Source organism: Ixodes scapularis, unplaced genomic scaffold (assembly GCF_016920785.2).
Source record: "Ixodes scapularis isolate PalLabHiFi unplaced genomic scaffold, ASM1692078v2 ptg000549l_1___fragment_3__unscaffolded, whole genome shotgun sequence".
Taxonomy (NCBI): domain Eukaryota; kingdom Metazoa; phylum Arthropoda; class Arachnida; order Ixodida; family Ixodidae; genus Ixodes; species Ixodes scapularis.
In genome coordinates, this window is record NW_024609998.1 from 373,749 (window position 1) to 395,454 (window position 21,706).

The following is a 21,706-nucleotide window of genomic DNA, read 5'->3' on the forward strand; positions in this document are numbered from 1 at the left end:
GAAAAGTTAACTTTTTTCTGAACGGTTTCAAAATGTTCTACATCATTCTACATCATTTAACTCTACATCATCGAAAATTGTGATGAAGCGCTCATCCCAATTTCTGTTCAACTTTAAATTAACACTTCCAATACCTGTGCTTTGCACCGCCTTTCCATTTGCCTGGTTTGATGGTTTGATTTTTTTTATCAAACCTTCCAAAGAAAGTCATTTTCTTTTTGCTGCAAAAACCACCTGTCCTTTGTTTGTGACCCCGGTAGTATCTACAGCAGAGATGCTTTTTTAATGAATGTGGCGTGACTACGAAAGGTTTTAGAGTAAACATTAATTAAATTACCGCAGTCACGCTTCAAATGTTTTACACAACAGATGGCCATAAAAAATAAGAATAACAGACTTTGGGACTGATGTCAGGTTATGACGCCTTTATGTTTCGAACTCGTGTAGGTAAAGGTTCTTGTACCCTGTAAACACCTGCTTGCTTTTTGAAAAAAAGTAAAGGTATTCAAAAGCATTTTCCACGAAAAAAAAAAATCGGACATAACAAAAAATAAAAAAAAAACACAAAAAAACTCAGAACTGCTTGACATTTCTAAAAGAGGTGTTAGTAATAGAAAAATGCACATGAAACATGCCAGTTTGAAATATTTTGTATAATTTACCAAATGTTGTATACCGCAGAATTTTAAGCTGTTAAGAGAGATAATCCATGTCATAGAACTGCATGTGTTTCAATATTCCTAGAAAACTTATTTTTAATATCAAAATGACTCGAGGTTTTATTTACAAACATTAATAAAGTTTTCCGCCATGTTTATAAAAACTAAAAAGAAAGAAACATTATTCTTTATTGGCTCAGGAGAGCCACGGCACCGGAGAAAGGGAATATTTCGTACCTTGGAGGCCCGTGGTGCCACGTGAGCGATGGTGATTATGTGATGACACAATATACAAGATGAAAGTAATGGCGATTATGATATTATATGTACACGTGCTTTAGGCCTAGCAGCGGTCTTCGCGGCGGTGGTCTTCGTGTGGTCGCCATCGGCTGCTGACTTTTAGCAGACCAGACCTGAGTGCCTGCAGTGCCCTGCCTGCTCGGTTTACAAACGAGCCGGTTGAATTTCTGTCAACGCAGGGAGTCTAACAACCCCGTGGTGGGGCTCCAGGGGTTGGCGCTAGTGTTGGCCGGGTGGCGGTTTTCTTGAATGCAGGCCTTGAAGTCTCCCAGCCTGCGTTCGAGCTTGTAGCCGAGCAGCATGAGCACCCTGTCGATCGAAGGTATGGTGGTCTGGCTGGCTCTCTTACGGCTGAAAGGATACGTCTTTTGGTATCTTTGTTACCATAATTTTTATATATGATTGAGAGACACAAATTTGCATTAATGAAATCACTCAGTATAAAACATGCAGTACTGTAGAGCACAAATTTTATGTAAGCTCATGAGAGCACGCCGCCGATTTTATCTTTGCTATATTAATGAATGCAGTTTTAATTTATATGTTTAATTTTAATTTAAAATTTTAAATTTTAAAAGAAATAAATTTAATTTAAATAAAAATTTAATTTTATATGTCTATAAATCACTGCATAACATATCCAGAAAAGGATATTCTTAGAAACTAATGCACCCATCGCTAGGCGTACTTGCGAGTCTTGCATCCTTATACCCCTAGAAAGGTGTGCAATGGTGCAATGTTGTAACGTCTACAGTACATGCACCGCACATTTGCCTTGAACGAAAAGAAAGCTTAACTTGCGGTATATACTGTAAACGACTTATTGTCGCAAATCGGCTCCAATTCGCGAAAAATATGTTCCGCTAACAATTCAGGTAAAATGTGACCCCATTTGAATTTATATTGAGGTCCCACCGCGTCGCGGAAATTAGAACCCGAGAATAATTCGAAAACTTCAGGTTTGGCCTGAATCGCGAAAGGTAGAGGCGGCGACAAATAAGTCGCTTACAGCCCATTGCTTTAGAGATATTCTGACGAACTCTATGTGGACCTTTGAAGAGTTCTTATATCACTTGTAATTAGGCTGCATTCTTTAGAGTTTTAACCGGAAATCACCGCTAACCATCCGCCGCTCTCGAAAACAGGAAATCGATTAAAACCGAGAAACACCTTTTTTTTTCATATTACGAGCAATCGCTCTTTTTCCACTTTTATATGTTGAGAGTTTTCCTGGAAAGCAGAGGCCAACCTGTTAGGAAGCGATCATTTTCCTGTTAGTATCGAAAATGTGAATCCCATAGCTTGTATACGAACTCGTACCCCCCGATAGATAACTGAAAAGGTGGATTAATGAAAATTCGCCGAAATTCGAATTATACCCGAGTAGGCTTTCTCATATTTGTCGGTTGATGATGCCACAGAAGCAATTACTCCTTTGATTATAGATGCCTCAGATAGTTGTGTTCCTCAAACCTCCGATAGATTTCCAGTTCTTCCTAAACCATCGTGGAGTAAAGACTGCACAAAAGCTCGGACAGCTCAAAATAAGGCTTGGACGTTTTTTTCAAGATAACCCACAACCACGAGACTTATTTATTTAAAAAAAAAGTGCAAGCTACTCGGCGCAGGATAACAAGAGAATCAAATTAGAATTCATGGAATAAATTCATGGAGTCTATCGACTCTAAAACGAAGCCCCGCGTTGTAGGAAATAGGCTTAGGAAAATGTCGGAAAATATACCAATTAGCAGCTTTACTTCCTTAAAGGGAACGGTAGGGATGTTTCAGACTTGGAAAAACAGGCTGCTCTGTTCGGAGCTGTTTTTGCTGGAATTTCGAGCTCCATTAGCTGTACAATCGAGTTTCTGAAGTACAAAAGCGTGCAGGAAAAACGAAAGCTTCATATAATTCAAATCACTCGGCTTCTTTTAACAAGAGTTTTACTTACATCGAACTTGAGAGGGCCGGGCCATAGAAGAAAGTAAAGGTACAGCAGTTGGACCAGATAATATTCATCGCTAAATGATATGTAACCATGAGCCAGAATCTAAAAGAATCCCTCCTTTGCTTTTTCAGCCGTTGCGGCGTGAGGAGAATTCCCTGAAACATGGAGAAAAGCAATCGTGATTCTTATTCTAAAGCAGGGAAAGGACCCCTCATGCACAAAAGCTACGGACCCATCTTATTAACAAGTTGTTTACGCCAAGTTCTAGAAAGAATGTTCGAGAACCGTCTCATGTTTTATTTGGAAGTCAACAACATCCCCAGTCCATCGCAGTGGGGTTTTAGAAGAAATCGTTGCACGACCGATGGTTTAGTACATCTGAAAACTTGGATGAGTAATGCTTTTGTCAATCGTCAGCATCTGGTCTCAACCTTTTTGGACCTCGAATAGGCGTATGGCACGACCTGGCGTTACGTAATTTTACAGTACATGATTAGCCATGACATTCAAGGAAACAATTTCATTTGTATAAAAAAAAACACCTTATATTGCCATACGTTTCAAGTTAAGATAGGGGCGTGCCTCTCGCAAGTATTTCCACAAGAAATCGGAGCTGGCTGTGTTTAAAGTGCTGTTCTGTTTTAATCAAAGTGAATTCCGCAGTTAACAACCGCTTTCTTTTTTTATTGTATCTATGTCGACGACCTGCAAGTTTCATGCCAAGGATCCCAGTTATCAGTTTCATGGCAATTGCAACTCTGGCTTAAAAGCTGACTGAGTAGAGCAACACAAATGGGTTCAAGTTTTGAACGGAGAAGACCGTGGCAGTGCACTTCACACGGTTGCGAGGGCTTTATAGGAAACCCCTTCCTCACAACACAAACCCTAAATTTTTAAGAGTCATCTTTGACACCAAATTAACATTTCAACCCTTCTTTTTAGACCTTCGAAATACGTGTTTAAAAAGTATGAATATTCTGAAAGTTCCTGGAGGCCTGACATATAGATCATCACCAACATTTCTCCTCAGAATTTACCGCTTCCCTTTTGCTCCGTTTTGGACTATGCCTTAGTGGTTTACAACTTAGCAAGAAAGTCTGTCTCCCGAAAACTGGATTCCATTGCTTACCAGTGCATCCGACTTTGCATGGGTGCCTTTCGTTCCTCGCCAGTAGAAAGCTTGTTCAATCTGGCGAATGAACCTCCTCTGAGCATAGGCTGCGAAACACTCCCACTCTCATACGGGATAAAAGTGTTTTCACTACCGGAATATGTAGAGTACGAGAACATCATAAATCTAAAGCACCTTCAGTTTTTCACAACAAACCACATATCATCCCTCCGCTCGGCATTCGTCTACAAACGATGAATGAGAAGGCAGGCACCAATTTTAAAACAGTTTACCATTCCGTCCAGGAGGGGGCCCTATGGTATAACTCTAAAGCAACCTTTGATTTGAGGCTGCAAAAATATATAAAAGCGTGAACTCCTCCTATTGTTTACCAACAGGCTATCTGACGAAATACTAGAAGGATGCAAAATTTTTTTTTAGAAATATACACGGACGGTTTCAAAAGGCAGAATTAGGTCTCAGACTGCCGGCGCCCTACCAATGCATTATCGCTCCTCTAACCACAAACATAAATGGACCTGAGGGAACGGGACCCGTCCTGGCTGCCTAACTCTGGCACTTGTTCAGGAATTGAGGCTTGAAAATACCGCGTGCTAAATGGCCTACCAGAAAACGAAGCCTAAAGGCCCGTTCACATTCTTGCGACCGAGTACGACTGACAGAGACGAGATCTCTTAAAACTTCTTAAATGTTTTTAGATTGAGGGAACACACTGGCATTGTGGCGCAATCTATGCGGTGACCCTGGAACTGCATTTCACAAGAGCGAAGGTTTTGCGGGATTTCCGAGGTCAAATGTGCGTAATACCTATAGAAAGGCTCGTTTATAACATTGACAAAAGTTTTTCGAGCCAAGAAAGAAAAGATAATGCGCGAGCAATTAAAAAAATATGCCGGACCGCCGAGTTTACACTGCTTCCCAATAGATGGCGCCAGTGTGTTCCCTGGTTTAAGAAGTTTTAAGGAACCCAGGTTTAAGAGGTCGCAAGAGTGTGAACGGGCCTTAACTCTGACACTTGATGGGCGATATCGGACCAAAGACGCTAGATATTTACTGAACTTCCAGGTATTAGGCCTAACTCTGGTACTTGTTAGGCGATTTAATCCTAGAGATGCGCGATGACAGCCGAATTATTAGAAAGTGAAGCCCAACTTTTGGTGTTTGTTTAGACATTTAAACCCGATGATGCCATTTTAGAAATATTTAGCGCGAAGTCAAGTGCTCAGTGAAAGAACGTGCGCTATTTTTTAGCGCTTGTTCCGTCACTGTGCACTTGATCTTGGCGCTATTTATTTCTAAAATCCAAACCAACTAGCCCACCTTAATATTTTAGTACCAAAGATGCCAGAAAAGATCCAGGCTGCAAAGCAATAACCCTAAATATCGCGCGTGTATTGCGACTTGAACCACGCGATGCCAGATGAAAGCTTAACTATAGGAAGTCAAGCCTAACTTTGGCACTTGTTAAGCGGATTAGTGACAAGACAACCAGACGTTTTGCCAACGAATGTCATGCTTGATTCTACTTTGGCTTTTTCGGACTTCTGAAAGCCCCGAATTCCCAGACAAAAGTGATATTTTTCACAGAGCTCAGTGCTACCTATTATAACATTTTGAGACATTGGTCGTATAGGTCATGCGGAATTTCTGATAGGTTGGTAAAGCGTAATGCGTGATTTCAACCTTTTTAGTCCACTAGTCAGAAAGGTTCTAATAAAAACTGATCCAAATTGCAATTATAATTATTAAATGCTCATCGAAAATGTATGTTCCACTTTTAATTAACACTTTGAGTACCAGTGCTTCACGGCACCCTTCTATTTGCCTGGTTTGATGATTTGCTTTTTTTTTTTTTCATTTAACCTGCATAGGTTAAATAAAAAAAAAAATGTTTTGCTGCTTTTTGCAGCAAAAACCATCTTTCTTCTTCTTGTGATCCCGAAAGTATCAACAGCACAGATTCTATTTTTAGCGGTAGTGGCGTGACTACGAAAGGTGTTAAAATAGACATTCAGGAAATTACCGCAATCAAGCCTCAAATAATTTAAGCAACACATGGCTAAAAAAAAAGATAAAAACATTAATTACAGACTTCGGGACTGACGTAAACTCAGAAATATTCAACTCGGGGGCAGCGCCTCGTACTGCCGGATCCTCAAATGCTGTTTTTACACGTAATCGTGTGCCGGTCATTGACGCTACTCTTTCGAAAAGGGTATGAGTCACGTGAAGTGTGTATATATATGTACATATATTGTAAACTGTTTACCAGAGTTGTTTAAACCTCACTCAGAACTGCAACTAATAGGAGGAGAGATCCTTTCATAATGCACAAAATGAAAGCGCGTGAACTTATATGCATTTTTTTCATACGTATGACTTTCCTGTCGGTTCAAGGTAAGGAATTTCGTTCTCCTTAACACGCTTACTTTTATATAAACATGAGTAACTAATAATAACTTTGTGAAAAACGCCCTGATATACAACATAAGGAGTATGATAAATGTTGACAGGATCTGTGAAAGCTTCAAGTTTGACGTCTCAATGTGTTACAGGCAAGCTCCGCCTTGATTTGTAATATGTTGAAGAAATGAAACGATGATGAAATGCTCGATTTTTTTTTGTTTTTTACGATTTTCGTCGTTGTTTACTAGCTGTAGATTTATTTTAAATTCTTATTTTTCACTTTTAAAAACAAGTACAGACAATTTATAGCAAGAAACAATGCATTTATAGCTTATATGTGTTTTTTTTTCTTTACAAAAACCTACCCTGGCTACCTGGGCAATTTCGTTTCAATTTTAAATTGTCGCAGAAACTAAACCGCAAATGAATATGCCAGTGAAAAACCATCAGTATGTAGTTTTAAATAAAAGCTATCTGACAGTGTACAGTCCACCTAGGTGAATTTTCTTAGATTAACTATATCCTGCTGCAAACTTACCATAAATCTAACATTATAAAATTTTTAAAATAAACTTAATATAACGCATTTCTATTTTTTTTTGGTTGCCCATAACGGTTTACGTTCACTGGATATCAAACTCGTCTTTCGTTTTTTTGCTCTATTCTGAGACATTTAATGAAATAGACAGCCATTCTGCTTCGAACTGTTACATATTAGTAATAGCATGTTTAAACAAAATAATATCAGTGATGTTAGCAATCGAGGCGGAAAGGTATTCCCGGTCGATCCATAGACGAATAATGAAATAACGAAGTTGTAAAATTTGAAATACCAACCTTATGCGCATGACCAATGCGAGATTTGTGCTAAGGTAGAGTAATTAGTTTATGACGAAGGGTAAAATTTTGATCAAATATTTTATGGAAAATGTCTCAAACGGGAGAGTTTTCGCCGGTGAATTAGTAAGGGCAGACCTCGAGTGTTTCTCATGGTAGAGACGCAGGCAGTGTGATGATAGTTTGTCGATATGAAACGAGGGGAGCGGTTTTGAATGGAGGCAATAAGAGCAATTGATGGACCACATCGAGCGTTACGAGCCACGTGAGTCCATGCATTACAGTGTCACGTGAGCTTTGAGAGAGGCCCAGGGATGTACGGGTCGTGTAATCAGTTAAAATGTTCACAACGACCGATTGGCTGGAATGACTCTCAGCAGTCGGCTGCGGTCAGTCGGAAGCTGAAACGGATTATAGTGAAATATTGTAAAAGTTAAAAGCATTTTTTTTTTTGTGCTCTAAACAAATTTTGTTAAGAAAAAAGAAAAAGAAGAATTGTCAGCTCTCATTGTGTGTTTGTATGTTTATTCCGCGGTTGGCAAACGCTGAAACAACCACTGGAGGGGCGAAGCGACGAGCACCGCAGCAGTGGGGTGCACGTCGCTGGGACGCCAATTGCGTTGAGCTCTGTACGCAGCGTCGGGAAACTATTTGTTTCGTTTTGTTTCGTTTGTTAACTGTAGCATGGTGCCCCTTCTCTTCTTTTTTTTTTTTCATTAATTTTTAAATGTTCCTTGCTGTCTTTCTTGTCTTTAACTCCATGATTCGAGGCGTGTTGTTTGCGGAGAGTGGTGCGGGCTAATGTCGCGGTGTAACTGCGGGTTCTGACGAATTTACTTCGCATCTGTGCAGTCTACTACGGTAACCGTTTTTGAGCGGTTGTATGAACATCTAGTGTACATGCAATGGTGTTTACAATAAAATGTCAACATGAGGAATAGAAATTTAGCGCATATTTGTTTTGCTCTCCTCGTTTCCATGGCGCAGATTATTTTAACCACGTTTCCTTTTTCTTATTACTTTAATGCCGATGACGCCGAGTCGAACCAACTTTTACTTTCCTAGTTGGAAACTAATTAAAAAACAAACAATATAAGTCTTTTCATTTGGCCTTCAGGATTTTGAATATCAAAATTTTATTTCACATTGATGCGCCATGGAGCCACAACAGCGCTCTCAGGATGGCGCCGAATCCTCTCCTTCACGTTGCCTTCCGTATAAGGAGGAAAACCTGGTGTTTTATACAGAGGTATGAACATTTCCGCGCTTACTTCAAGCCTTACCCGAGCAGTCAAAAGCGCCGCACGCTTTCCCTCGCAAGCGGCACACGCAAGGCAGCTGAAACCTCTAGGTGCGATGTCACATCCAACAGTTGGGTTTTTGTTCTTCTCGCCTCTATTGTTACTTTCGGGTCAGATTCATGGGATATTCAAATTCAGACACACACAAAAAAAAAAAGACACGCTACGAATACCTTCTCACTAGTTCTTTTTTATTTTTTTCAAGGCATCTTTACTTTTTTTTTTCTTTTTCCACTGTGAGCTGTCAACGTTTCTTCTTTGTTTGGCTCACGAAACGCAGAGGCGGCCGCGGTCTTAGGTAGAGTTATAAACCGGTTTTTAACGGGTTCGCTCTAGTTGAACCCGGTAACCGAACCGATATTTCGAAGGCATCACTGAACTGGAGACGAAGCGGAACAAACTTCAAGGTTTCCGAACCGAACCGAAATAATAACCGGTTTCGACTCCCTGATAATGTCGCGTTAATCAGCGTTAAGGCTCCACGGAGCGAATTATGCGACCAATAACCGACGAACTTTGCCCGACAGCGTGCCAGCTTAGCGCGCGACGTAGCAGCCATTGGGCTGATTCCACGCGCAGATCAAAAGCTGCCGGGCAAAATTTGTCGATTTCTCGCACCATATTCGTCCCTTGGAGCCCAGCCTTTAGGTCCGAAAGAACCGCGTAAAAATTGGGTTGCACAAAAAAAAAAAAAAAGACTAACAAAATAAATATTATTGTATACTTTCCAGCTGCAGGGGAAGAGAAAGCCAAAGAAAACAGGTTCTTGACTACTGTATTTTATGATGATTCCTATTTTAAAGAATTTCAAGGTAAACTGCAACCCGGGATGCCGCCCACGGACTTTATAGTGGGCTTGGTAAATTCTGTGAGTAATATCAATGTGCGCCATCTTCGGTACTTTTACAAGCTATAAATTATGAATATTACTGCGATGCATTTTCTATACAAACACTAAAACTAAAACAGTATTGGTTGAAGCGAATTTTAGTGACGCATTACTTAATTCGGAAATTCAATATAAATTCCTTTTATGTTCAGACAATTGGAACAAAGAATTAACTTTCGAAGTCATCCAACCTACCCAGAAACCTCTCTGCATGTTTCACACTTCATTTTCAATGTTTTACACTGATAAACCGCCCATTTAATTTATATAAAAGTAGTTTCTTTGACATGGGTTTTAGTGAGTATTTTTCTTAGTGGCACCCACCTTTTTTCTTGAGCTTTAAATAAACAAGTTTCATATTACTTGTCAAATAAAATAATAATAAGGAATGCTATCTAGCAGTTTTCATTACTAGTTATTGGTGATTACTTTTGTTTGCCATCTCTGAATATTTTTAGAACTCAATATGATTTAAGAGGATATTACTAGGGGCTGCGTAATTAGCGCAGATTGGGCTCCGCAATCCGGAACCAGAAACGCGAAAACTGACCGAATTATATCAAAGAAACCCCTCTCCTGTAGTCTTCGTGTTTTTAGTACCCTAGTTTTGTTGGCGCTTTTAAGCTTTTCATTCAATAAGAATACAGTATCGTTTCACAATATCTTCAACTTGGTCAAGCCTTCCATGGCAGTTGGAACGTAAAAATATTTTAGAAAGATTTGTCTCGCTGGGTAAAGCTATAAATATAAATATAATATCTATATCGTTCACCGCGGCAAAGTTAAGTATAAAAAGAATAGAACAGCGAGCGCTATGCTCGTTCGCAAGCAGGCTCAAGGTTTTCATTCGCTGCTTGGATGACTGTTTCCGCGTTTTAAAGAAAACTGATGTCAACCATTTCCTTGTCCATCTCAACTTCATCGTGCCGGCTATACAGTTTACTGTAGGATACGAAAGACATAACACGTTGAGGTTTATCCCCGTGCTGGTGGCAAGGCAAGGGGAAGGTTTCCGTTTCATTGTGAGCCGGAAACCTGCTCAAACCGTGCGCCACCTTCGCTTTGATTCGAACCACCCAACGAGTCACAAGGCGTCGGTGGTTTCAACTCTGCTATCCAGGGTAAGAACTATCTGCCCATCAGAGGCTGTTTCAAAAAAAGGAGAAGCAGACCATTGTTGGCGACCTTCACAAAAACGGCTATACCAGCAGTTTTGTTGAGCACGTCTCCCGTCATCAAGGTCGCTGCCAATAAAAGGGGAAACCATCGAATGAAACACGGCCTTGCCCCGTCGCGCGCATCAGCGTTCCCTACGTAAAGGGGACCAACGAAACGCTGGCGCGTGGGCTCAGGAAGGAGGGCATTTAAGTAGCCGACAAGCCAGTGTCTACACTGGGCCAATTCATGCCACTATCAAAGAACCGGCCTCCGAAGGAAAGAGCTCAAGCCATGGTCTACCAGATTCCATGCACAGTGCTCTGCCTCCTATATCGGCGAACTAAGATCGTTCCTGACTGAATCCGTCAACATAAGAACGACGCGCGAAAGTTTGATCGTGAGCGCAGCGCCGTCGCCAAACACTGCGAGGACCTCGACCATCGAATCGACTTTGCGGACACACTCGTACTTGACGTGTAGCCACGTTTCCGGAATAGGCTTTTATTGGTGTCATGAGGCGTTAAGCATACACAGGGATCATAAACAGATGCGTGGGTGCCGTGCCAGCCGTGAACGCCCAGGGCTTACGTCACCTGCCAAGCAGAGCTGCCAAATTAACAAACAGAAAAAAACGGTATCTTGATCAGAAAGCAGCAGAGGAAAAAAAAGCTGCTGCGTCCCCGTGCTATTAGTCACCCTTGATGAAGTAACGGAAGTGTTTCGAAACGCTAGGCTTTACATTTTGAAGGCTTTGGTTAGAGTTAATTCATTTTAACGTTATCCGATAGTCGTTGGCGTCAATAATCCAATTGCAACATGAGCCATGAAACTATTAAGTAAAATGCTCATCAACACTATGTTTAATAAACCGACTGCCATAAGGGTCATTACCTTTAATGTCCGCGTAGACCGCCACTCAGATTGCGAAGAAGGCGACCCCTGTAACTCCTACGTCTTCTCAAACGCATTTTCTCTACAAATACTATAGCGAGTTCAGAATTGTCTACATGTTTTGGTGGCCTCCAGCGTATTCCGGGGTGTAAAATTTCGCACTAGTACGGAACCTCAGGTATGGGAGGTGTCCGCCGCAGAGAGTGGAATGCCTTTCCCATCATTATACTGTTTATCAACATACATTTAAGTTGAATAGAGAAGCGACATCACCGTTATTATCTCTCATCGGTAAAGAGCTATGTATTTATATCTTGATATACCGAAGCGCAATATGCATTTCCAAACTCGGGAAGCAGACGATGCTGGCCTGCGTTCGTCGGCAATTGCCTGCACAGACGCAGTAAAATTAAAACGCCAGTATTATTACGTTACGTAAACAGGATACGAATGCATGAGAGGCAGGATACCATCCATATCAACTGAATTAGAGGTGTTTTCAGGAGTGCGTTGAAGACCTTGCGGCGGCGTCTCACACTTTTCACAGCCCGCTGGCGAACGCCGGAGTGCATCGCCTACGAGGCGGGCGCCAGAAGGCAAGGTCGAAAAGGCCCATCTTTAAAATATAATTTTTCAGCAACACCAAAAGTATATTTTTTTATTTGTTTTACGGATTAGATTAACTGAACTTCTGACTATTTCGAAAGGTCGCGGCACCGCTGCCCACATTCCTTTTTAGGCTTTCAATATGGCCGTTTCTGCATATTCTGTATATTTTGTCATTTCATTAAAACGGAACAAAACCAGGCTTTGAAAAATTAACACATGCAATTTCATTATCATTTCTATAAGAACAAACCAAAAACGTATTGTAGCTGACACCCAAATAAACATTGACTAAAACATAAAGAAATCTCATAAAGTGTCTTCTTTTTCGAGCTCCAATTTGGACTCAAAATGGGGCTTTTCAATATTTGCATTTTAGTGTAAAATATAGAATATTATTACTAAATTAAGGGCCCACCTGAGTTTGTGTGGTAGGCAGCCGTTTTTTTTTTACGATTTTTTCTTAACTATGTGGGTTTTATGTGAATTCAAGAAATTTCAAGCTTGATATCAGCCAAGATATAATTTATTTTTTCACAAGAATATATTTTTCGTATAGTTCAGAGGTGTCTTTATCCAAATTATGATTTCGTACATATGCCATACGTGAAAAAATGGCCCCATCTTCTTTGGCATTATTTGGCGATTTTACTTGATATGGGTTCTTTGAATTGTTCTGCGGAGTATGGGGGGGGGGGGGGGGGTAATACGGATGCATGTTTTTGTTTTCAATCGGGAAGGTATTGTATGGTGTTTTATCTTCCTGGCATTAAAAAAAAGGAAACCATTAACACTATCCCGAAACGTCCCGTCAGTTAGTTATTCGTTGACTAACCTGGTTAGGTCTAGAAATTTGAAAAAAATCTAAGTTTTGTGTCATTTATCATAGGTGAACCTTCGGCTCGGACTACTCAAGGAAGCGAACGTATCCCTAAGTTTATTGTCGGTGCTAAAGGTAAGTAAAACATTCCGTGTTGAATCTGTGCGCATAATCGTATCTTCTTAGAATTCAATAATCTTATTTTCTCGGAGTAGATGTGTGACTAAATAGGGTTTAGTTCATGAGAGAACTTGAGCATATCCACCTGACTCGAACAGTAATGTTTTACAATAATGATGGCATCATTATGCGACTCGTTTGCAACCAATCTACTTCTAAATAAGATGGAAAATTGTGCTACTTTAATATAACAATGATGCTTCTTTGTTAATGCTGGAGTTGCGCAGTCTCGGATGATTTCAAAAACGATGGTATGTGCACAAAAACGAGAGCCTAGTCTCTCTATGACTAATTTCTTATTCTCACTGGGTAGTGTGTAATCTCCTTGACTGACCAGTGATTGTCGTACAGCTGTAAAGCAAATCAGGGCTAGCCACTGCACGATAATAAATTTTCAAATAATATGTAGACCTTACCAGTATGAATACTTATATAGATAAGTATTCAAACGGCATGAGACCTAGCCAGTGGGCGGTTGTCTTTGGTGCAGCCAACAGCACTTTGCAAACATAAGTTGTGACGCGTCCTCGAAAAGCCATCTAGTGATTAGTTGATATGCGTGAGTGGTTATAAGTAGAGGTGTGTAAACATTCGAGTTTCAAATTTGAACCTGATAATTATCGACCGAATGTTTCGATTCGACTTTCGAATTTCTAATGTTCGAGATCTCAAATAAATCGGCGGATCGAATGCATGTGTTGAAATTCCAGTTTTATTGAAGGACGCTCTCCAAATATTGACAGAGTCCTTGCTTGCCTTGACTGTATATAAATATTCTGCATTAAAATGCCTTGACGGACTATTTCTGTAAAATGTAGTGTGTTTCTTGTATTACAAAAAGGTTGCACTTGCGTTCCAATTCCTCCCAGGTAGAAATTATTTTCGCCGAACAAAGTTTCCTGTGGGTGTGGAAATTTGGTGCTGTGAAAGTCAGCATTAAAATTATAACCGAACTTGCTTTTCATTTGAAAAAACTCGTGGTATTCTGGTTCTATATTGAGAGAAATGTTCCAAAGTTGGGCTTAATTTCATGTTGTTTGGTTGGCTCCGGGCGTTTTTTGGCTAGCCGCTTTGTATGGCTTGCAGGGCTTAGCACTTTTGAATTCACACACTGTCAAGTTGGCCGCGCATTTTATATCTTAACGAATAAAAACTCTCGAGTTTTTTTTTATATCAGGAAATGCGCGGGTCGCGGCAGTTGAGGTAGAGTTGTAAGAAATTAGGAACACCCCACAAAAAGACGAGGACAACGAGAGTGAAGCACAGCACGAGCGCTATCAACGGAAGCTTTATTAAAATCGGCTTGATGTAGAGTTGTGAATCGGTTTGATCAGGTTTGTGCGTGATTAAACCGGAAATCAAAGCAAAATGTCACCTGCAAGACTGAACGGGAACCGAACATGAAAGAGCACAAAAATACTGAACCTTACTCAAACCGAACCGTAAAAATGACACGTTCGACACCCTTATTATTTTTGTACTAAGTCGTAGCTGATAAATGGGCAATCTAATGCTTTGTCAAGCTATATATATATATATATATGTATATATATATATGTGAGTAAATATCTGTACCGCATTTTTTTCTGGTCTCTAATTTACCAAGTTATTTGTGGTCAAAATGAAGTTCGCAATACATCGTTTCGTGCGTTTACAGCCAAAGGCATCTTCAATTAACATAGTTTAACCAGTTACAGAATTTCTTGACTAATTGTTTGGTAATATATGTCAAATGCCACATTCTTACAGACACCGTCTCTGGTTCATAGCCACAATATGTATCATGTACCCAGAGCTATTAAAAAATTTATAAAAGACAAAACATTGGAAAGTAGCGTGCAGCAAGCAGATATTGTAATCATAGTAACATCGTGAGTATAAGCACTTTAGTTGTACTTCTTAAATATTGCCTATCAATATTTCCTGTATTTTACCAAAACGTTGGGAAAAAAAATAAAATCTAGTCGCATTTGAAATCTAACTTGAATGTTCAATTAAGTGATTCAGCGTTTGCAACAAAGGACACAAATTGCCGTACATCTGGTAAAGCAACGAGACGAGAAGGAGGTTTTTTAAATGCTTTCAACCGCGTGTTTTCCTTTTTTTAGATAGCATATGTTTTCGACTTTTTGCAGAAATCGGCAAGTAAATTTTAAAATAAATTCTGCTCTTGGGTTTTAGAAGAGCAGCGACAGGTAAAATAGTAAACATCATAAAAACATATTAGCGCGAAAGGTAAAGGACAAGGGAGGACAGGACAAGACAAGCGAAAGACAAAGGACAAAGGATGTCCTTTGTCTTTCGCCTGTCTTCTGTCCTCCCTTGTCTTTTGCCTTTTGCTTGTCTTGTCTTCTCCTCCCTTGTCCTTTGTCTTTCGCGCTGATATTTTTTTATAATGTTCAACCAACTAGGCCACCAACTTATTTTGTTAAAATAACAAGTAGTCTGGCGGTGTCTGAAACAAGCGCCTCCGTGCGGCAGCCGTGTGTGCTGCCGAATCAGCCACGTACCTGTCAAGGTATTTGGGACATCTGCATTTTATGCCCGCAGTTCTGGCGGTAAGCTCTCTTAGCGAGCGAAAATGAAATCTGTATTTTGTCATTTTGAGCGATGTTATTTTAGATAAAAATAAATGTCGCTCAACTAGTCGGTCAGTAATTACATCAAAATAACTTCTCCGGTAGCTTTTGTATTTATAATTTTTACCTTGAACGTATTTTTTTTAGGGTTAGAAACCTCTACTGGTCGCATTGAAAAAGTGACACCAGAGGAACGCGCGTGTTTGGTGTATTGTCTGCTTTTGTGTGTTCTGGTTTAGATAATTCTTGTACACAGCGCGTCTATTAAAACGGTTGCGCATCTCTTTTGATGAGAGGTCCTTTGTCACCGTCGTAGTCATTGGTATTTTTTCGTTTTACCAAAAGGAGGAGGTTTGCTTTATTAAATGCTAATTTCAGTTCTAAATATGTGTCCGCTCATTTCTATCTGTGACACTGCGAACTGATCTAACAAAGTGTTGACCGTCAGTAGATTAACATGATGCTAACGGCTGCCACGAGACTGATAAAAAGTTTCTTTTAACGTCTTATGTTATCATGTATTGTTATTCTATGTTCTTACAAGGATATTGCATGTTCTTATATGATCTTACTTGATCATATGCATTTAGTGAACGACAAAGTCTTACACATATAAGATTTTTCACTAGGGTATTGTACTTAAATTTGGCACTAGTTCTCCAGATTAAAATTTTAATTCTGTTAGCTATTCCTGCCGCGTCACCTGCCATTGTGACAATTTGGTGCGGGCTCCGGATAATGCGTCCCGTTTCTGGACGTCCTCGTGCGCTCCCGACGACCTCCCAGCCATGCTGAACCCCGAGGCCTGCAAGAAGAATACTCTTCGAGGAGACCCAATCCCGAGCCAGTCGTCATGTCGGACTAGTATCAACCCTCGAATTAAGCATTATAGCTAAAACGGCAAAGAAAGCCAAGCCGACGCTGAAATTTCAGTCGCAGCAGGCAAGGGCCGCCCCCTCCGTCGTCTGCCCTGCGGTTGTATCTGGGACAGCTCTGACAAGTTCACAGCAGGAAGCACAGTCCTTACTGCCTTGCGGCCGTGGCTATTGGTAGGCATTCTTGGATATAGCGGCCCCATAATCGTGCCACCGACCACGCCTACAATATGAATAAAAGTTCAGTCATTGAGGCATGATGTCATTCCAGTTAGCAAACGAGGTCGCTGTTGCAATGAGCGCGACTCTTATGAACAAATACCTCATGAACGAAACCACTCTAAATAATTCTTCTGAGCGGAATGGTCAAATCTGGATGTGGTAAGCGGATATAGATTCCCCAGAGGGGAGACTTTCGTTAGTACAGGGTGCGGCCGTAAGGACGAGCACATTTGCACGCCTTACAAATTTCGAATTCCGGAAGCACAAACTAAAAACTGGGCACGCGAACGTCGTTTCGCAATTAGATGTGCCTGTTTGTTAGAGTTGAGCTCAGTGCTGGTGAAATTAAATTAAACAAAGATAGAACAAATACGGCAGCCGTGCATTTCCTGTCCTATACCGGCCTGTTCTTCGCCTGCATACTGGTTTGCAAGTATATAAACTTGGGAGCGTCTTGGTTATTGGACAAAGACGACAGAAACAATAGCACACTTAAAAGAAAGGGACGACGGACACTTCTTTCTTCAACTCGCAACGACACAGATACAGTGAATCTCCTAGCGGAATATTCTTGAACTCACCCCTGCGCAGAAGAAAGAAAAACAAATAAAAACAAAAAAAGAAAGTGATACTGTAAATTCATTATAAACGGGGACAGAAAATTCCTTTTATGCGAAGAGCAGACAAGTTCATCATCCCATGGGATGAGGAAAAACAGGGCTCTGCCTTCCTCATCCCATGGAGCCATCTGGTGGCGATTTTGTGATTCCAGTTTTATTAAAGAAATCAGGCACGTATGAATATAATACTTTTTGTTATACGATGCTTAGAGCGTATATGTTGAGTTATCACTATATATAGGCTATCGCAGAAAATAGCTTAGTCTCCATTTAAATCCTGGATGCAGCCATAATTGCCTAAGTCATCAGCTGCAGCAGCAGTGCCCCTCTCCTCCTGGAGTAAGTATGCATGCTGCTTCGAGACAGGCCGGCCACCGTCATGCCTGAGCGCACCTTAAGGTCCCCTTTTGGGGTGGAAGGGTGATGGTCTCGCCCGCACACCTCAGAACGGTACGTCCCTCGTGCCGCTCCGCCAGTACCCTGAGGGCCGAAGGGAATGGAATTGAGACTCTACCCAGGGCAGCCGCTGACTCTTTGGTGTTGATGCCGGGACATGCCACGACGGGCAACAAGTCAACAAAAAGCTCCAGCCAAACCCTCGTCTAAAGAGGTGGAGGTGATCGACAAGTCTCCTGCTGAGTCATCCACGCCTGCGTCCCGCCAGAATGCCATAGAGTAGCGGACTTCATAGCCGAATGAAAATATGCCAGTGGTTTGTCCCAAATAATTTTGTTACATTTTAAGATCCCCAATTTGTTCGTCGCCTATTCTATTTCAATGTTACATTCGACATCTTTAGATAAACGAAAATTTTTTAACTGCTTGCTCTGAGACTTTGGTGATATTTTAATATTGCTTCGCTTATGAACGTACTTCGACATATTGAACTCGCTCCAGAACAGACCAATATTCAGGCTCATCATACACAGATTCTACGATGTCATTACTTTTTTCGGAAAGACCGTCTTTTCTTATTTCTGGTGGCGTGCTAGTGATTGTTCAAAGCGAGGTTGCCTGCACCGAGTCCCGCACCGCGCAGCCCTCGAAGCCGTAGCAGTAGGTCTTCGTTTAAACCGCCTTGAAAAAGTTGTCTCTCTTTATTTGCCTCCGAGTGTTCCCCTGAACCTCCATGGACTCCAGGCACTTCTGGTACAACGCGGTCAGTCCTTACTTTTAGGTGGTTTTTGCGCCCATCTTCTTTTGCGTGCGGTACTCCTCTTGATTCACAAGGCAGAGTACATAAACGCTTCTCACTGGCATCCGAACTATTTATTTTAACTGAGAGAGAGAGCGTACGTTGTTTTAGTGCAGCTCACAATTAATTTACAACTATTAATATATCTATGCATTTATATTACATTCATTGCAAGTTCCTGATTGATTGATTGATTAAGGTTTGACCGAATATAGTCATCTTACGCCTTAGAGCGCCAGATATCATTTCTGTTGCAGGAAAAGTGTTCAGAAGGGAAAAATATTTAGTAGCCGATGATTGAATATAATGATGTATGTTATTCAGATATTGAAATTATAAAAATTATCATTTAAAAATAATAATTTCAATTTACAGTTAGTGTAGATAGCTGACGGCTTCCAAGAAATGGCAAGCATACGTGCGCTCTATAAAAATATCGTTTCCAAGCAACAGTGCAGCATGTAAAGGAAGCTGGCCGCTATAAAGCTGCAAGAATTGGAACTGGCAGTCACTCTCGAACGCAGGGCATTCAACGAGGGTGAGCGTCACACTCAGAGGTTCTCCACAGTATTCACACAGGGGTGTGATCCCCTATATGAAGCAAATGCTCATTTGAGAAGTGTGTATGGCCATTTCTTAACCGGACACAACAAACAAATCTACCTTAAAGGAACGGTCCCATTAAACTTGAGGAAGAAAACGAGAAGGGACGGAAAAACAAGAACTTCCAGCAGGAGACCTGTGCCGGGCACATGACGGCTTCTTAAACCTTTCGGAAGTGACCATATTTTTATTGTTTTAGAAATCATTATTTGTCTTACCATCCTTCTAAAACGAATGCTTCACTACTAATTGGACAAGACATATTAGCTATTTTTTTAATTTAGATTTTACTTTGGATACACCTGTATTTGTCTCCGTGACTTTAGGTGAAGACAAGCTGTATGTAACAGAGCAGATAGTAGATCCTGCTCGGCAGGCTGCACTACGAGGTACTGGTACTGTTCTACGGAAATGTTGGTTCCCTGTTGAAACAAAAAGTTTGCACCTAGGCGCTCACAGCTAATTAAGGCATTGGGCGAGTTTAGACGGGTTTCTTCATCAAGGAACCTAGTGGAGTTCAAAAGACCAAAAATCCCTGGAACTCGTAAGCAAGCATAGAGAAAGACTTGAATGAAGCATATGTCCTCTTTGAGCAGCTTAATCTAGCTAAAAAATTCATAGGATAGATTTTTTTAAAAGATAAGGGAGACTACAGGAGTTTCCCGATTTCAATTTTCAACCCTTCTTCTGCTAAGGTCCTTCAGGGATACCTTTATTTTGTGTCTATCACTTTTAGTTCTACTGATTCCCTTAACCAGATTAAATGCAGCGCAGATCAAGATACTGCCTCTACAACGGGATCAAACACTACATCTTAAATTCAGCTTTTTCAACAGTTTGAGAGGACGGCCGTTCACATTCCTGAAGGATTACACTTTGAAATGCTGCGTAGCGTTTTTTTATAATCCCTGGAATAATTTCTTTATTTCTTAAATGCTTTGTGTAAAAATAATTGTTTTCCCGTAGCTTGTGAGTGGACTCAAATCATCGATCCACTGAAGCCTAGCGACGACACATATGTTCCCTCTAGTTGCCGTCCGACTGCATTAACGAGCTGCCTTTGAAAAATTTATGAAAATCTGATAAAGATGTAGGCTGGTGTACATTTTAAAAAAATGAGAGCATTTTAGATAACGACTAAAGTTGTTACTGCCGATGATGATCGATCTTCGATCATTTGGAGCGCTTGGAAATGACTGATCTATCTGTGTGAAATAATTGAATATTTAGAAAGAAGCATGGTGATCTCAAGATTTTAATAGCGCTTGCACCCGGCAAGACGTTACATAACATAAGGCGACCCTACACCAGCCCTTGGTGATGAAGAAATAAAGGCAACTAGTTCTGTGCGCAGTAGTTAAAACTGTCTGGATATATTTATAAAAAGGACACTTAACTAGCGTTTTTAATGAAAACAAATCTTTAGCGCACCATTTACGGCCCAAGATACATTTTAATATGTATGGGGAAAACCATTGGTGCATTCCAAGCGATCTAAAAACACTCCATGCTCACGTTTTTAGAGGGGTAAATGCTAGCACGGGCTAGCATGCGCAATGAGGTACTAACAGAAGGAAAACCCTTTAAAACCACAAAACATTCACCAGAGGGATTTCACATAGGGGTTCCGAAACATGGTTCTGTTTGGAGACATCTACCCCGAAAGTAAAGCATATTGTCAACTCGCTCCAAACGCAAAATGCCTTTCGTGACAGAAAACATTGCGGCGTGCATAGCGGAGTTGACAGTCCGTGTCTCCGCGCCACGAAGGAATGGGATATAAACAAAGCCGCCCCAGTTTTTTTCCTACTCCAAAAGGTCCGGTCCGAACACGTTCCAGGTCATTCTTCTTGTTGTCTATACTGTTCTTGTATATAGCCTCCCTGAACGCAGCGCGTGTATAAAAGCGGTAGGTCGCTGCTTCGGTGCAGTCGCCGGTTCACCGCGATGGACAGTTCCCTTTTATTTATCTCAGATACAGGCACAAGTGCGCCTCATTAGACACTTTAAGTTCGAAATATGTATGCTTGTTTTATTCGTGTCCTTCTGATAGAGGTGCGAGGTGGTACATTTCTACGTTTTCTGGAACAAAAACGTAGGGAACCTTTTTAGCCGGAGTCAGGGTAAAGACTAAGGTTGTCTCAATTAGTAAAACGAGCCAGAATAGATGAAAGACGCCCCGCATACGACGTTACGGGCCGCTTAGATTATCGCAAAGCCAGGAGCAGATTTTTATCTTGGCCCCGCGGAAGCTGTGGTTCAGGACCGCTTTCAATATACACTGTATAGACACGAATACATAAAATTCTTGGGCGAAGCACAGATATAAAAGTGTCAGTGCTCTGCTTCAGAAATTTTCACTGCCTCTTGTCTACCTATCCACCCCCAACCCCCCCCCCCCCCCATCCCCTCCCCCCCCCCCCCCAAAAAAAAATAAAAAAATAAAAAAAAGCCTTAACTGAGGGTGTGAGGGTGACCTGGTTACTCT